We start from the raw sequence: 17,221 nt of genomic DNA on the forward strand, positions 1-17,221 counted from the left end.
GAATGTTGATGTTTAGAAGGCAAACAACTTGCATTGGTTTAGATCAAGTGTCTGATCTTTTATGGCTGTGGTTTATATCTCAGTTCAGTTCTCAAAGCATTTTCAATGCTAGTTTGAGTGTGTTCCTCACATGAATAACTCAGATGCTAGTCTGAGACATAGGCAGTGGTTTAAATCTCACTTGATTTCTCAAAGCCTTTACTGTGCTGGTTTGGGTCTGCCCCACACATGCACAGATGAGGAGTAAGCCTGAGCCTTGTATAGATTTACAGATTTAGTAGATCTCCTTTTCTAGGTCTCAATACCCTGGGATTCCCTTACACTCTCCAGCGTGCAGGACCGACTTCCAGGCAGAAATATGAGGTTCCCCTAGAAGCTTTGTGGCTGCTGCCGCTGCCAAACCACTGTATGACTGGAGTTCACCCTGAAGACAAAGTTGTGAGAATGAACAACAACAAAAGAAAATAATACCCATGTTTCTTTTCTCTCTGCCATCTGCCTGATTTGTTTATGTTTCAGAACCTTCAGTAGTTTTTTTTCGGAGTTCCCAGTTAATTGACAACAAAGTTCTAGTTCTAGTTAACTAGAGGAATGAAATTTGGTGTTTAAATCTGGTGCTGGTTCTGAAACAACTCCGACCTCTTAACTATTTTAATGTGAATGATAATTTTCTCTGTAAAGCTCATCCTGAGAAAAGTTTGTGGTCAGTTATAGAAAAAATGGCGATTATATCTTTGCTTTTCTTCTCTTTTCTGATTTCTTCTCTTATCTTATATTGTCCCAACTTTCCCTAAACACACAATACCCTTATGTTTTATGCTTTCTAGTGCCTGTGATTAAAAATCTTCCCTAGGCCAGTTCTCATCTCTTTCTTAGTATTTTCTCAACTCTGTTAAGAATCCCATTTTCTCAGTAATCTACTTGAACTTAGTTATCAGGTGAAGTACATTTGATAATCTAATTCTCTTAAAGGTGCTGCTGTCTGATAATGGTTATCGCTCCAGTCAATGTTCCACTGAAATACTTTAAGGTATTTTTGGAAGATGACTTTGTATCAAATCTAAAGCCTCATCTCTGATAATAGTATTTTAAGTTTCAGTATCAGATAATTATAGAGATACTTTCATACAGAGTAAATCAGTAGTAAAATTTTACCCATATATAAGGGCAATCATGATTGATTATTTATATGTGACATTTCTTATATTTATATTTTATAATACAAACATGTATAATTTTAAAAAATCATATTAGTAATAAAAATGAATATATGTTTCAGTAATGGTTTAGACTTTTAACTAATAATTTTTTGGTATTTTATATTTAGTAATTTTTAAAATTCAGCAATAAAATATAGAAAATCTCTTGGGAACAGCTGGGATTAGCTTTTTGTTATTAGTATCATGATACCCTTTAAGACATCATTAAATACTTTTACTAAACGAAAGGAAAATGGTAAATACAATGAACTGTGAAAAACAGATAAAAATTCTAAAAACAACAGATTTTTCTACCTTCTCCTCAAGTCACCCAAACCTACCTGAGTGAAATTTCTAGGATGTAAATCTAATGTTACACGTTGTCTTTTTCATATTGCCTGGAAATAATTATGAAAACATTGGCCAATAGCATAGCATTTAGGCAAAATAATTGATAGTGCTTAAAATTTAGGTCAGACATCATCATCTGCTTTGTAGCATTTTCCCTGCTTTGCTCAGAAGAATGAAGCACTTCACTGTGTATATATCAAGAAAACATTTATCATATTGTATGCTAACAGCTTGTTTAATTGGCAGTCTCTTTCATTGGTTTATGACTTCTTTGAAGTAAAAAAACTCTGTCTTTCTCAATCTTTGCTTCTTTAGAGTAACAGTAAATCCTCATTTAATGTCTGTCCAAAAAGATTATGAAAAGTAAAGAAGGAAGGATGAAAAGAAGGAAAGATCATGGCTAGCAGCAGGGTTATTATGGTCCAACGGAGCCAGGCATGGAACAGTCAAATATAATTCAAGTGAGTGGTAAAAAGTAGAGGTTGAAAATCCAGAGCCCAGGGTCCTGTGACATAGGCAAAAGGAAGGTAGTCTGTTTGTGTTTGCTCTGGGTTAGGAGGTAAAGCATTCGTCCAATCAACAAGAGAGGCAAGGCAAGCAGGGAGAGAATCCACCATGACATGCCATGACCAACTGGGTTGAGGTCCAGGTGGTTAGAGTTCAAGGTGAGCCAGATACTCACCACAGGAACCATAAATGTGAAGAAACTCTGATTTCAAGGGCATATTCTGACATAGTGGTTCAGGAGAAGGTGCAATGGCTGTCGGCATCCCTTCTTTGGTACCTTCTTCGAAAACAGCCTTGGAGATTTTATTTCACCCCCAGACTTGGGTTATTCAACAGAGTCTCTCAGGAATCTGCTTAAAACAGTAAAGTATATATTAAGTGTCCGATGTGAGCAGACAGCTATGTAAGATGCTAGGAGCTGTGCTAAGCAAAAGCTCAACAGACAAAGCATCTGCTTTAGGGAAAAATAATATGAGGTGTGTGTGTGTGTGTGTGTGTGCGCGCGCACGTGTGTGTGAATTCAACTAGGCTGAAATAATGTGTTTCAAGCTTGGCCTGGTAGAAATTCATGTTGTGAAAATGTCTTAAATAATATTGGGAGAAAATGCAACAAAGACTTGAAAATCAATGAAGGTTTAGAGCTTAGGGTAGGTGAAGCATTTTTCCCTTGTGCTTTACACTGTTTTCTTTTATCCATCGAGACACTGGGCTAGATTCTCCTATATGATAAATAGAAATTTACTAACCCCATTTGGGAAACTAGTCATTCAACCAATTCAGTTAAGTAAATATTTTCAAATACCTTCATGTGTCTAGTGTTGTGGCAAATGTGGAGGAGAAAAAGAGAATTATTGGCATCATCTTGCTTTTGCAAATGTATTCGCAGAGGACAAATGAAGCAGTAGGAAATAAGAAGAAGGCTTATCACAAAGACCCTGAATGAATTTAATGAAAAGCCATGAAGAGCACCAGTATATAAAGCTACTTCTTGCTTTCTCAGATTATCCGTCTCAGGGATAGTCAAGGACTTGGATGACCATTGCAGTGACTTTTGAATTGAGTTCCCTGCTTGATTTTGCTTCTGTTCTTCAGATTCCTTTCTTTCTCTTGAGTTCCTGGACAACCCTGTGTAATTTGATGTCATCATCATGGCATCTATGATGGTGCTCTGGCTATGTCTCCCCCAGTGCTGGGACTGTGAGACAATCCTAGGGAGGACTGGGCTTCCTACCTTCTAATTAGCAGTAGGAAAGTGACAGAGCAGTCTGTAAGCACTGGGTGGATGCCCTTGAAACAGCTGGAATGGGCACCATTAAGAAGCAAATTTTTTTCAGCTTATATTGGACGGTTATAATTGAGTCTGTTTCTTCGGAGGTTGAGAAAACACATCTTTTTCTACTCTAATGTCAGCTCTTATGGCCAACCCCAGATGATCTCATCTTAGGTGATCCCAGCTGTTGGTGTTTTAATTTCTCAGTAAGTGCTATCGAAGAACTTAGAATACACTTTTCAGGAATGGTGTACTAGACCTTTGATTGCAAGAAACAAAGCTAGCTGAGTGAAAGGATATTTACTTAATACATAAACATGGAAATAAGCTGGGCCTTGTGAGAATGAAGTTGGAAACTGGAAAGCTTTAGGAATGGAGATAGATACTCCCTCTGCTTCTCTCTGCATTTCTGGCTTTTGCTTCTGTCAGCACATCTGCTCTAATCCCTTGTTTCGCTGTGCAATTTGGCTTTTTCTAACTTAAACATTAGTTCATACAATGGTCAGGCGGGTCACCCCAGCTCCACCTCTATATGACCTGTCAGTGGAAGCTCCTGCTATCAAACTCTAGCTTTATAAGTCTTAGTTCAAAATCTCAGAGAAGGAGCTTTCCTGGAGACATCTGCCCACGTACTGCTCCATCACTGTGGCCACAGGAGCAGGGTCATATGGTAAATATGTGGCCACCAAGCTCATCCCTACAGCTGATGTTGTGCTATAACAAATAATATGATACCAGCTGTGCAAGAATCACCAGACCTACCTACAGAAGTGCATAGGAGTGACACCCAGCCTTGGAGCAATCCTTCTTGCCCAAGTCAACTCACCTTGCCAGCTCTTCCTGAAACAGGATGACTCACTGCCTTTCTAGATCCAGAGTTTGAGAGCTCTGTCTTTGTTCAAGGGTTTCAGGGGTCTAACTGCCAAATTCCCAAGTTACCTTTTTTTTTTTGTCTTAAAGAATGTTTATGGATATGGGTCCTCATGTAAAAGGAATTCTGGTGGCCTGCTGCCTGGGTATCCCAAGGTTCTCTGGATGTGCTTAGCCTGCATTGGATATCAGCATAACCCTGGTCCCACACAGTTTAATAAATTGTATGTTGTTTAAAAAGGGGAAGAGATTAATATGGCTAAGTTGATATGGAAAAATATTTTCAGTGGCAGAAAATTCCCTTCTTTGATTGTTTCTTCCCCCATAGTCTTGAAAGAAAGTCAACTGTTTGGAGCAGACTAAAATCTGTCTTGAAAATTAGGGAGTAAATTTTATTTAATTCATTCAATGAACATTTGCTGTTCCATGCATCAGACACTGTGTGAAGTCCTGTGCCAACTGAGATGATGTTCCTTGATTTGTAATGGGCCTCTCTGTATGCAGGATTGGCTACACAATTTGAGGGACCCAGAATAAAATGAAAATGCAAGGTTTCTCCTTCAGAAATTATGAAGACTCTTCAAGTTGGTGATAGAGCATTACATTAAGGGCAGGGCCCTTCTGAGTGTGAGACTCTGTGTGTTGTGCAGCTTGCATGTGCACGAAACCATCCCTGGCTGTATGAGCATAGGCGTACTTTAACCATGTTCCTCACCATGCCATGAAGAAGATAGGGGACACTATATTTTCTTCCTATGGGGTAGATATATGAGGTAGCCCCAATGATTCCTCTCCTTCTTCAGACTGTTTGCACCATAGGCAAACAACAACAACAATAACAACAAAAACCTCACAGTTTGTAATTCTTTTAAAGATCAAAACTCATTGCTTTTAATTATGATCTATCATAATTTAGTTACAATATGGCATAATCAGTAATCATTAGTTAATTATAAATACGTATTCCCTATAGCAGTTTTCATGTTAAATCTCCCTTTTTCTTGTTATTGTGTAAAACTTTCAGGTTATATGTTTATAAGCTCCTCTGTAATAGATTTTACATACAGTTAATTTTGGTTTAGTTTGTATCCTGGATTATAACAGTCTACAAAATAGCAACTCAATACATTTTAGCTGAGAAAGACAATTGACCCGTTGTGTTTCAAAGGGATACAGTGATTTACAATGCCTGAATTTGCAAATTTCAAGTCTTTATTATGCTAAACCAGAGGGAAATGGTGTATCCTGAGAGGAAAATGGCAGATTTCTACAAGCTGTATAATGTACCTTAAAATAATTTAAGTAATAAGTTTCATCTCAGGATTTTCATTAACTCAAGCAGCATGTATTATAAAACACATCAGGCTGATGTATTATAAAAAATCTGAATTTTTTTTAAGAAGGAAGGGCTTATATAAAATATTTAGATGAAAAAGCTTCTAAAGTGAGAATAAAGTGTCTTGGGAATTATTCATAAAAATTACAATAAAATTATCCTTTGTAGCATCAATATTTGGCCTGAAATTTAATATATAATCATATTGTGAAGGTCATTTTCTTTTTCAAGACTGGACTTCTGAACTGATCTATCTTCCCTTATGTATTCTTTATCCCGCTGTGATGCTCCTGTGGACCTGGGCTCTGCTCTCTGCAGGACTGTCTCACTCTCCCATTTGCAGATGCCATCATTTCAGGGACAAGGAAAGGCTCCACATCAGATGCAGGCCGAAACTGAAGCTCTGGGTATTCCAGCCTGCCATCTACAGGCTTGTTTCACCCTGGTTGGTTCCTGAAGTGGTGGGAACTTGAGAAACAATACACTGAGAGTCCCTTTCCTACCATTGAGAACGATCTGTAAATAGTCTGTTAATTTGAGCTCATTGTCTGGTACATAAGAAAGATTCAGCTCTGGCTAAGCAGAGGGCTGCATCTTCTCTTATTCTTTCAATCCCATTGGAAGTATGGCCAGTCTGCTGCATAGACCTGCTTGATGGGCTCCTGCCTTCTGGTTCCTACTCTAGTTCTTTCCTGGGACTGGATTCTAGACCATGGAGTTCCCTGGTACCCCACCTGATTTCCAAGCTCCTGTCAGGCTCTTCTGTCTGCTTCAAGCATTTATAGAGAGACTTGAATGTCTATCAAGTCTAATCTGACTCTGCCTGCCAGTTGACTGGACACCTCTTCCATTGACTGGACGTTCTTCTGTGCTTTTTCTCCTGGCCCTTGGAATGAGATGTTGGTAATGTTGCAGCCTGCCCAGACACATGTAAGCATTTGCAATGCTCCAGTGAGACTGCTGATCTGTTCTCATAGTGGCCTCACCTTATTGGTAGATTTCTCTCAGCTCCTACTCCATGCTGGTCTTAAAGGCTCCAGATTGTTACCAGGGCTTGGGCAACTATAACAGCAACCAGGAGATTGATTGAGATTAGTCATTAGTTGCAGTGGCTTATCAAAGTGCCTTGGATGTGATCTGAGTTGAGTGGTTGTAACTGAATTGATCTCCTCTATTGACAAAATATAAAAAATATTCCATGTACTTGCAGAACAATTCTTGTGAGGTAACAAAGAAAAGAAAGTACCATTATATGAACACGTATCAGCCTACCTTCACTCCTCCTGTGGGGTAAAAGTCAAAGTGTGCCTGCTTTTCTTTTAACCAGAGAGGCTGATGATCCATAATCCTCTCCAGTTTAGTGGCTCCAGGAGACTAAGAAGTTCTGGAGTTGACACGGGCTTCTGTTTTTTTCTTTGGTGTCTCCCTGACTGAGAATTGGCTCCAGAGCTTGCTCCAGAACAATCAGGGGGAACTGAATTTTCAGCTCTCATTAGGCAATCCCCTGACTACTAAGGACCTACTACTCTGCTTTATCTCTCTCTTCTCCATTCTGAGCCTGCTCAGAAACAGAGATTTTCCCTGGACAAAGTTGCCTGGTAGTAAATGTAACAAAGAAGGGTGCTTTCTGCATCCACCATCTCCCGTCTGGACCCTGGCTTTTTTGTTCCCTGTGCCCTCCAGGTTCCTTGTTTCATGTCAAGACCCATTTTCAGGTTCCATTTGGGAAAAAGTAGTACACTTTCATTATAAACTGTAAATAAATAATAGCTAGCTATTGTCTTATTTTTATTAGATATGTACATATGTATAAATGTGTATATCAAATATGATATTATCTATATGTATTGTACTTATGAACAAAAAAGGACATGAATTATTTTTAATGCTAGGTGCGTAAGTAAAACAATCATTTGAATGAAGTTAACAAATCAAAACCTAAATAGTGAGGATGAGGAAATTTGACGTTGGGTGAGAAAATTTTACCGAAAACATAGGTTAAGAATACTAAATATAATTAAGAATTAATGTTCTCTCTAAGCTTTCTGATATCTGAGGGCAAAATGACAATATGATTGGGTTCATAGATCTTATTTTGTCCTTGACGAAAGGAAACACAAATGTTTAAAAGGAGAGATAAAATGATAAAATACCTATAATCTCTACACTGAGAAAAATTTAAACTCACAAATCCTCTTATGTAAGGGTTATGAATATATATTACACATTACTGTATGTTTATGTAATATATACATGGGCTATATGCAGTGCATATGTATGACTATACATATTTATAGAGGGTATATATGAGACTATAATTTTTAAAATTTTATTAGAGAATGTGTGAAAGGATATTTAGGTGGTGTGCATCGTTCCTTATCTCCTCAGACCACACCACCAACACTACCCTCGGATCCATGCTTTCCTCTGCAGGAAGCAGAATGCTCTTCACCAAGTAGGAAGCACATTCCCATGATGCCCTTCTCCAGTACAGTGTCTAGGGGTTTCAGGACATGTCTAGTCCCAAAGCTGTACAACTAATTCAGTAATTCCTCAGTCTATGAGATTACCCTCTGGTGAAGTCACCCTGGCTTGAGGGCTGGGTTGGCACAGATCATTGTTAGTAGTTATTTGTCATTGGCCTTTTAGTGTATTACATTTTTAGTGTAGATTTTCTACTTCAAGTCAACCCTGGCAGCCAGATTGGCTGCTGTAATGAAGTTGTGTGGATATATTTTCTACTCTGGGTTAGTGACATAACTGAATAGGCTTTCTTTGGGTTAAGGGTAACAAGTTAATCTTAGCAACTTTAAAATTATTTTCTGCTTGCTATATTAGGAGATATAAATATCAGTTGTTTGGGAATTTTTTTATTTTTATTTTTCTTCCAATACTTAAGTAAAATGCCATTAGTAGGAGTGATTTTCCGTTAGAAAACATTTTAATCTGTGCATGCATATATTCTTTCTAGAAAAAGAAAAACATCCATTCATGAGAGTCCAGGGATACATGAAAATAAAGCAAATGAGGAAAGACCCATTCACATTCCTCCAAAAGATCATAGAATATTAATACTGAAAAGAGTATCAACTAATATGTAGAGGTAAAAATCAGTAGTATTCTACCTACAGTTCTTTCATTTTAAAATAATATTTATGAAGAATTTGACAAAGGTAATCAGCCATGAAGTAATGATTCAAAGTACTTAGACTTCTAGAAGAAGTATTTAGTTTGGGGTAAAAATGAGTTAGCAATGGGTATTTCCTTGGTCCTGGAGAATGCCACTGTGCTCACAGACGTAAACACACGGCTCTGAAAAGCTAATCACACCTGCGGTGTTACTGGCTGTTTCTCTTAGAAGTTCTTTCTGATATCTGTGTCCTCTTTCCAGATCTGCTGCTCCCTGGAATCATGTTCCTGGCTCCTGGTAGTCCCTGACTTTACCTGTCTGTTCCAGGAACTTGCCTTATGGCCATTTGTTCTGATGATCAGTTTGGACAACCACCCTTTATTCCACCACCTCAGACCATAGTCAACATCCTGTAACCATCATAGCAGTAAGTAAGTACTTATTTCTTCCCTCATAGACTGCTTTATTTTAAAACAATTTTTCAGATGGGGTCTTTCTTGAACAAGCAGAGGATGCTTGGAAGCATTCCTCGCATACACTGTGTTGGGTCATTCTTATCTTCATATCATGTCTCAAATGTAGGCAAAATCTATAGGTGTCTAAACCTACCAGTGCTTCTTTTCATGCTTGATGCTCCCTTAAGAAGAGAATTAAATGGAGAACAGGAATATCTATCACATAATGAGGGACAAACTTTAAAGGGCAAATATTTCAGAGAGATACTGAATAGGGGGTTGAATTCATCCTAGGTGTAAGTGACTGATACCTGATCTTTTCCCTAGTCATATGGGTGGTGACGAGCGGAGGCAGAAACAGACAGGTAACAAGGGAAATGAATGTGTTCAGAGAAAATCTGGGAGCAATGTGGAGGAAAAAAATTGGGTTGGGGAAGAGGCAAACCTGGAGACTGGGAAACTTCATAAATTTTACCTACCTCAAAATGGTCCCTGAAATCAGCTCTGCATAAAACCTAAATAAGTTTTGGATTGCCATTCTGGTTACATGCCTCCCCTGGCCAAAATATTAATAATTGGAAGTTGATGAGACATGAAAATTTAGGTGGAAATCCCTAAAGATGAAAGTGTGTAAATGCCAATCATCACTCTACAATATGATACCGGTACCCACTGATTCTTAATTCACATCTCCCTCTCAGTGCCAACTTGCTTTTCCCCTGGTTTTTCTTATGTCAGTAAATGACACTTCTTTTATTCCAAGACTCAGGCTGAAAACTTTGTAGTCATCGTGATTCCTCTATTTCCTTCAGATTATGGGGTCAGCATAAAATGCAAATTTGTTTCCATAGCTGACGGGCCCTTCAGGGTCTGGCTCCTGGTTAATCCCTGGCTTTGTCTCCTTCCATCCTCCCCTTGCTCATCACACTCCAATGCCGTGGACTTTCTGCTGTTCTTGGAACACACATATGTGCTCCACCTCAAGGCCTTTGCACATGCACTTCTCTCTGTGTTACTCTTTTCCTGAATACCCCTCTGGTTCACTCCAATCAGGTCTCTGCCCACATAACATATTACAGAGGCCTTCCCTGGCTACTGTATCTTAATTAGCACTTCCCATTACTCTCTGTTTATTTTGCATTTTTTTCATTATAGCATTTACTATTACCTGACATGACATAATGTTACATGCCATGATGTTATGTATTTATACATGTATTGATGTATTGATCAATTGCGTCTCTCCCACTAAAAGGTGTTATATCAGTTTTTCATATCTGTTATTTGTTTCTCTTTTGTAGTCTCAAGATTTGTTGAATGAATAAGTAAATGAACGAGAGGGTGATGTTCTTGGGAGGTAGCCATAATCTAGAACTATGTACATTAAAACGACGTTATGGTTCAGGCAAGGGTAAAAAGCAGGCAACTACATAATTTTCAGGGTGGTAGGTGTGGAAGCCACTTACTGTTTAACCCTAGGTGCTGCCTGCTTTCCTTGGTTACCAAGGGTAGGTGTTGCCATCTGGTGGGTCAGAGGTAAAAAACTCTATCCTGGTGCCTCCCTGGGGAAACCAGTCCCCATGCAGAAGATGACAACAAATCTAGGGAAGGTCTTTTTCAACTTCTTGAACATCAGTTTTTTTTTTCTTTATGAATTAGATTGCTGTCAGATGCTTTTCTAAGGAAACTCACATCACAAACACTTAAAAATAACAAAAGTAAACCCAGCAGTGACAATAACTACACATTCCTGAGGAACTTGGGGGAGGAAGGAGACAAGTTTCAAGCCAGAGTTTCGTGGTGACTAAGTATCCTATAACTTTGTCTGACAACCCTCTCAAACTGTGGGGGTGTCCTATGGGGACTGCTTCCAGTCTGGGCTACTTGGTACCAAGGTATGAATACATTAACAATAGACAATATAGACCAATTCTGTACTTGTATAAGGTAAAACTATATGATCCTTGTAAACAGAGAAGTCTCTCCTTTCTTAAGTAAAAGACAGACTTGAAAGAGACCAATACATTGATAAAAGGAACCAACAAGTGTATGGTGTATAGAATTTGTGAGGCCATGACTGGCCAGACTCTTAAAAGCATGGAAAGTGTGAATTTCAGAGACATGGAAGGGCTCAGCGACTACAGAGATAAAATAGTAAAAGAAAACACAATCCAGGAAGAATAAAATGGAAATTTGAGCCAGTAGCTGTTTTCTTATTTATAAAGGGGTCTTTTGCAGAAAATAAGGAACTGCTGCTTTTTACTGCCTTGTTTTTGAAGTCCCCATGACAATCTACTCCTGTGAAACTCATACCCAACTTTCAGAGCAGTTCCTTGACTATGTGATGGTTGAACTTTGCAGCCTGGAATGTCCTTCATCTCCCTTTGTTATCTGTTATTTAGATTTCAAGGTAGGCACCTCCCCAAACCTTTCTATAAAAACAAGTGCTCTGTGTTCTTTTCTTCCATGGCATCATAACTTGTTTACACCATCACTGTGCCACACTGGCCCACAGTAGCGCTTTCAAGACCTGCTCCTCTGATAGTCTGTGATTTTTCATCAAGGCAGTATTGCCTTATTCATTTCTGTCTTAGTTTAATAGAATTTTTAGAGAGTAGAATTTTTAGCAGATTTCACCTTGTCTACCAGTACTTTCAATGCTTCAGTTTTCTTTTATTATTTATTTATGTATCTATTTTTAAATTTTGTATTCAAGGGGTACATGTGCAGGTTTGATACATGGGGTATATTGTATAATGCTGAAGTTTGGGCTTCTATTGATCCCATCATCCAAGTAGTGAATATAGTACCTGATAGATAGGTTTTCAACCCTTGCTGCCTCTCTCCATCCTCCTTTTTGGAGTCTCCAGTGTCTATCATTCCCATTTTTGTGTCCATGTGTACTTAATGTTTTAGCTCTCACTTACAAGTGAGAACATGTGGTATTTGATTTTCTGTTTCTGCATGAGTTCACTTAGAATGACGGCCTTTCAGCTGCATCCATGTTGCTATAAAGGACATAATTTTGTTCTTTTTTTTATGGCTGTGTAGTAGTCCTTGGTATATATGTACCACATTTTCTTTCCAATCCATCATTGATGGGCACCTGGGTTGATTCCATGTCTTTGCTATTATGAATAGTGCTGTGATAAATATACAAGAGCATGTGTCTTTTTGGTAGAATGTTTTATTTTCTTTTAGGTATATGCCCAATAATGGATTGCTGGGTGGTAAGGTAGTTCTATTTTAAGTGTTTTTGAGAAATCTCTACACTGCTTTCTACAGGTCACTCTCCCAACTTTAAAGTAATCTGTGTCTCCACTAACATTGTGTTTGTATTTCTCCTGCTGCATTTGTCATAGTCTGTGCTGCCTTAGAACTACCTGAATTTATGTGGGACCCTCTTGAGGGCAAGAGACAAGTCTTATCTTGTATTCTCTAATATGCCTATCACAGTAGCTGGTCCTTAGTGAATGCTCAAAAACAATTTCTACATTGTACTGGAGGAGCTATTGGTGTAGTTGAAAACTTTTTTTTTAACTTAGGTAAGAAATTGACTGTGATGGTTGTTAATCATTGTTTAAGTAATATGATGTGTAATTTATTTTTTGAAGATTATGTAACTAAAAATGGAATAAGTTCATATCTTTGAAGGGAGAAGAATGGATGTCATGACCTTACAACTTAGCTTATTTTACATCCAAAATTTAGTAAATTTCGTCTACTTTTATATCTAATTTTCAAAATGATATTTGTACTCTGCCTTAATAATTTCAAGCATGCTAATCTAAACATGCATGTGAAGTTCTATAGCGAATGGAAATTCAGAAATACCAAAGGCTATTACAACTACAACAAGCTTGGCCACAAGAGACCATAGTACATTTAAAATAAAAATCCTGTAAGATCCAAAAGATTGAATTGCTAATAGTGGAATTTCAGGCACAGAGGAGGAAAAGGGTAGATTTCATGATAAGATTTGATCAGCCTTTCAAATTATACCATGAAGGATAAGTGTCTATTCATATTCCGGGCTGGTAAAAAGACAACCAGTTATGCCATCCTTTCCTTACATGATTGAAAGTAATTTCTTCAGAAAAAGGGACTTATGATTAAACTATAAAAATGTAGAGCAATCTATGGAGTCTTTTCTGTATCCTTGCTTGCTCTATTGTTTTACTCACAGTAAGTTACTCAGCCAACCTTATTAGACGGTTGTGTCATGGACTTTGCTCCTCTATGTAAACAAATTTAATATTTTACTCTTTCCTTCATTCAAATGTTAGATATAATGTTATAGCAGGGATGATTTTTCTCACTGGAAGAATATGAAATACAGGTTCTATGTGTTTGGGGCCAGTGGAGAATGCCCTCTTATTTCTAATAAAATAAATAGTTCATTGAAGTAAAAGAAAAGTCAAGGAAAATCTCCCTTTGAGTATTCATTTTGAAAATCTTACTGAATCAATGTGGTTACAATTTTTCACTTTATTTTATAGATCACATAAACATACTTCCCTCTTTTCCCCAAGCCCCATTTGTTACGTACCCTTTAAGATACTATATGCATTGTTAGTGATATCTAATGGGCAATATCTAATATTTCTGTTAGAGATATCCAAGGCAATCTCTACTATTTCTGTTAGTGATATCTAAGGCAATATCTGGTATTTCTGCAGAGGAGAAACAACATTGACTTTTTTGTTAGTCTTTTCAAGTGGAAGGTTAAGAAATTTCAGTATTTGGGAATTTAGTCAACTCTAAAACAGATATTCCTTGAGGCCTGTTTTATTTTAAGGACGGCATTTTTGTTTTTGCACATAGTATATTCTAAATTAGCTGGCAGAGAAGATATTATAAAAATGGATTCATTTTGGAGTTGCACTGTGGAATTCTTATTCTGTAGATGGCTCTGTTTATTAATCAATCCAAGTTCCATATTTTTACTATAAAAAGGATTGTGTTTCTTCAGAATTATGCTAACTTGTAACAGAAATGCTTTCCTATGAGGCACCTGCCATAAAATAAAACTCCTCTAGAAAGAGCATAAGGGTGGTGATGCTGTGTTATTCTGTGTCTTCCAGGAAATCTCAAGAAGTATATGCTTCTCTGAAGGTCACATGCCTCATTGCTCTTGGAGGATAGGTTGACTTCAAGTTCATGTTCTTCTCTTTTACTAAAGTTGCATTTATTGGTCTTAGATTATCTGTCAAGAAGGATGGGAAGGAAAATTAAAATGCAAGCTCCAAGAGGGTACATGCTGTTTTGTTCATCATTCTCCAAGTGTCTAGCATAGCTTGAAGCATAAATAGGAATTTAATAAATGCTTATTGAATGAATGAAGGTCAGTGTTTTCAGGTTCATAATCTCATTCTTTATATAGGAGATTCTTTATGTTCATAATCTCATTCTTAATTACTTCACTAAATCACAGAGATTAAGAATAAGAGTTTTGGCATCAAGCAGGCCTGGATTAACTGTTGACTTTGGTTAAGTTACTAAATATTCCTTTAAACCTCAATCTCTTCATCTGAAAAGGTGAAAAATGTGGTTGTGTATGTGAAGTACTCTGAAGTATTTGGCACATAATAAACTCATGATAGATGGGCTTTATTATGAGTAGTAGATGTTATAGGACATTTGCTTGTATTTGTGCATATAAAAATCTACTTCAACTAAATAAAAAGTATCTAAATAAAGTGAGAGTTTTTTCTTTTTTTCTTACTTATTCTGTTACCTAAAAATGGGTGGTCTCCGCCTGAGCTTAAACTGTATTTTATTCTTGAATTAATACTTCTCTGTGTATGTCTGGACAACTGAGTAAGGGTCTTGTCTGGGGATTATATATACTGTATAAAGCACAGAAGTGCTTCCTAGAAAGGGCCATGATGGCAGAAATGAAATTTGAGGCATATTTCCTTAGTCAAAGTCAAAGGCAAAAGATTAGAGTATGGTTTTCCAGTTGCTCAGCCAGCTCAAGATTGAGTGCTAGATTAAAACTCTTAAATAAGAATGAGCAAATATTACTAAAAGCCAAAAGCAAACATTAAAAACACTATCTCAGCAAAATCTCCATTAGTCTTTAAAAACATAAGACACCTTCAGCATCATTGGTTCTAGCAGTGTCTGCAACTGGGGAGACAAGGGTATGACTTGGGGAAATGGCACCATCAGAACACAGCGTGCCTGGCCAGCCTGAAACAGCAACCTCAGTGGAGATATCTTCAGCCTCCCCAGCAGCACCGTCAGCATGGCCACTCTTATTTGTGTATCACCAGTGGCATTGATGACCCAAGTATTAACATGACAGTGATATGGTGCAACAAAAGAAGGAAATATGAGTTGCCAGCCACATGGTAACCAAGAACACTAGTTCAGATGTACTAATATTAGGAACTTGTTAGGAATGGCACCTAACAAGTTTCTAGCTAGATTTGTGAAAAAGTTGAGGAAAAGTTCAAGTTTCTGCATGATTGTAAATAAATGCAAGTATAATAGAGTTTTGAGATTGTTGGTGTGCCCTTAGTTTTTCCCTGTAGACTATGATGTATGGTCCACTTTGAGAGGAAATAAGTCAATGTAAATTGTGGTTAAAAAAACCTTTAGATGATCTTGACTTGATAAATATTTAGTGTTACATAAATTTTGGTGGGTACAAAGAAAATGCATGATTATCATCCTTGAGCAAAAATTGCTTTGGAAGAAAACAAGATTAATATTTCAGAGTTTTTAAAAAATAAATTTCTCATTTTGTTCTGTGGAATCAATTATAGAATTCCTACTGAGAATTATTCAATAAAAATCTGATTGTCATAATCTCTAGTTTTAGAGGGAGAAAGGGAATTATGAGTCACCTACAATTAGTGTTGCTCTATATTCTCTTTGGGATCATCTTTATTAGATGATGTTCATGAAGTAGGAGTGGATTAAAATTTGTTGGTTCTGCAGGAAGTGAAAAAAGTATGACATTATGCTGCATATTCCAAAGATGAGGAGATTCGTTTATAAATTAGTGGTTTAGGAGTTTGGATGCAAACAACAGAAACTGACTATGGTTAGTAGATATAAAGTTTGTTTTTTCTAAAGATATAACGTAGGTCACAGAATTGATAGAAAAATCTTGATATTACTCCTATGATCCTCTTGATAGAGCATTATCCTGTATCAGTTAACTATTGCTGTGCAAAAGCCATCTAAAACTTAATGATTTAAAAAATAGGAGTTTTGTAATTGATCATGAGTTTGTAAGTCAGATGGATGACTTTCTGATCTGCTCCAGACTTGGCTGATCTTGGCTAGGCTCACTCATGCATCTGTTGTCAGTTGGGGCATCTGACATGTTTGGGGGCTAACTGGCTAATGTCTGTAGTGCTGGTGATAACTCAGCCATATGTCTTTCCAGTGAGCCAATCTAAGCTTTTTCTTACAGTAGCTATATACATATGTAGTTCTTATGATAGGTATATACATCTATATGTATGTAGCTACTGTAAGACTAGTGTGTATACACACACACACACACACAGTCACACACATACACATGTCTATTAACTCTTGAGATCGAGGTTCAACATTGGCATACCATCACTTCTGCCCCTTGGCCAAATCAAGTCAACAGAGGAAATAAAGTCTACCTCTTCTTGGGAGGGGCTCAAAGCCACATTGAGAAGTGAATGGATAAAGATGAAGAGGCCAGGGAAAGAATTGGGAACATTCTATTAAAGCCTACTTTTAGCTCCCTAATTCCAGGATCCCCAAAAGCTTCCATCAATCATGACATCAAACTTGAATTCCAGAGTTGAATGATCTTAATCAGGTTCAGATATGGCTTCTTAGATATAGCTCCTTTTGATTCAGAGATGTATGAAGTAAAAAGCAAGTTAGCTGTCTTTCCCACAGCCAACACACAGTTGTGAGATATGCAAACAACACTTCCATCAAAAACAGGAAACATGGGAGTCACTGGTTTGTAGCAGCTATGAAATCCACCTGGGAACTTTTGCAGGTCCTCCTGTACTAGGAGCTGAGAATGCTCCTTAGTTGGACCTGGGTTCTTTTCCCTGGGAGTATCTTCTCAGCCCGCTTGTCTCTACTGCTTCTTAG

General features: G+C 37.5%; 1 long non-coding RNA gene across 7 annotated transcripts in view; it reads left to right on the forward strand.

Annotated features, from left to right (window-relative positions):
• Positions 1-17,221, forward strand: part of LOC105465510 (uncharacterized) — a 297,782-nt gene that overhangs the window by 122,276 nt on the left and 158,285 nt on the right. For 4 of the 7 annotated variants that reach the window (XR_011623317.1, XR_011623316.1, XR_011623318.1 and 1 more), the window contains exons 5-6: positions 8,505-8,636; positions 8,925-9,094. This is a non-coding gene — a long non-coding RNA (uncharacterized lncRNA). The remainder of the gene's footprint in view (positions 1-8,504; positions 8,637-8,924; positions 9,095-17,221) is intronic. The other 3 variants (XR_011623319.1, XR_003014357.2, XR_011623321.1) reach the window with 2 other exon arrangements.

Source organism: Macaca nemestrina, chromosome 5, assembly GCF_043159975.1.
Source record: "Macaca nemestrina isolate mMacNem1 chromosome 5, mMacNem.hap1, whole genome shotgun sequence".
Classification (NCBI taxonomy): domain Eukaryota; kingdom Metazoa; phylum Chordata; class Mammalia; order Primates; family Cercopithecidae; genus Macaca; species Macaca nemestrina.